Here is a 218-nt window from a genome sequence, read left to right as displayed (position 1 = left end):
GAAGTCTCTTTAACCTAGCAAGCTAGGTTTAAGAATCTAGCTATTATATCCTTTATAATCTTAATAAATATACTAGTGGCTTCTACTTTATAATATTTCTTTAATACTTTAAATTTTTTGATTACTATAGCTATATAGATATATATATTAGAATCTTCTTAGAACTATAATATTAATTATAGTTTTTTCTTTTTCTAATCTTTTAGTAGTATCATATA

The sequence above is a fragment of the Talaromyces amestolkiae genome, assembly GCF_001896365.1.
Source record: "Talaromyces amestolkiae strain CIB chromosome Unknown scaffold51.1, whole genome shotgun sequence".
In the NCBI taxonomy this organism is placed as follows: Eukaryota; Fungi; Ascomycota; class Eurotiomycetes; order Eurotiales; family Trichocomaceae; genus Talaromyces; species Talaromyces amestolkiae.
This window is presented reverse-complemented; position numbering follows the sequence as displayed.